The sequence below is a fragment of the Gossypium hirsutum genome, chromosome A01, assembly GCF_007990345.1.
Source record: "Gossypium hirsutum isolate 1008001.06 chromosome A01, Gossypium_hirsutum_v2.1, whole genome shotgun sequence".
In the NCBI taxonomy this organism is placed as follows: Eukaryota; Viridiplantae; Streptophyta; class Magnoliopsida; order Malvales; family Malvaceae; genus Gossypium; species Gossypium hirsutum.
In genome coordinates, this window is record NC_053424.1 from 38,405,735 (window position 1) to 38,406,369 (window position 635).

A 635-nucleotide genomic window follows, 5' to 3' on the forward strand; every position below is an offset into this window, starting at 1 on the left:
TTCAAGGTGCAAGACCTAGTGGAGTGACATCTAGAGGTAGACCACCGAGAATTTTAGGAGGCAGGGGTGGTAGTCAGAGGGGGGCCTCTGATACGGCCGATCGAGCCGAGAACCGTACTCCTGCTAGAGCATATGCCATTCGCGCACGAGAGGAGGCATCCTCCCCCGACGTCATCACTGGTACCTTCACTCTCTTTGATACTAATGTGATTGCATTGATTGACCCTGGTTCTACTCATTCATATGTATGCGAAACCTTAGCAACCAGTAAGACTCTACCTGTTGAGTCTACTGAGCTCGTAATTCGAGTATCAAACCCTTTGGGTCAATGCGTACTTGATGATAAAGTGTGTAAGAGATGCCCTCTAATAATCCGAGAATCCTATTTTCCGGCCGATTTGATGCTTTTGCCGTTCGACGAGTTTGATGTTATTCTTGGTTTGGATTGGTTAACCGCGCATGATGCGGTTGTGAATTGCAAAAGCAAGACTATCGATTTGAGGTGCGCAAATAACGAAATAATCCGAGTTGAGTCTGCGGACTTAAGGGGGTTGCCAGCTGTAATATCAGCAATGTTGGCCCAGAAATATGTAAGGAAAGGGTGCGAAGCATACCTCGCGTATGTACTTGATGAC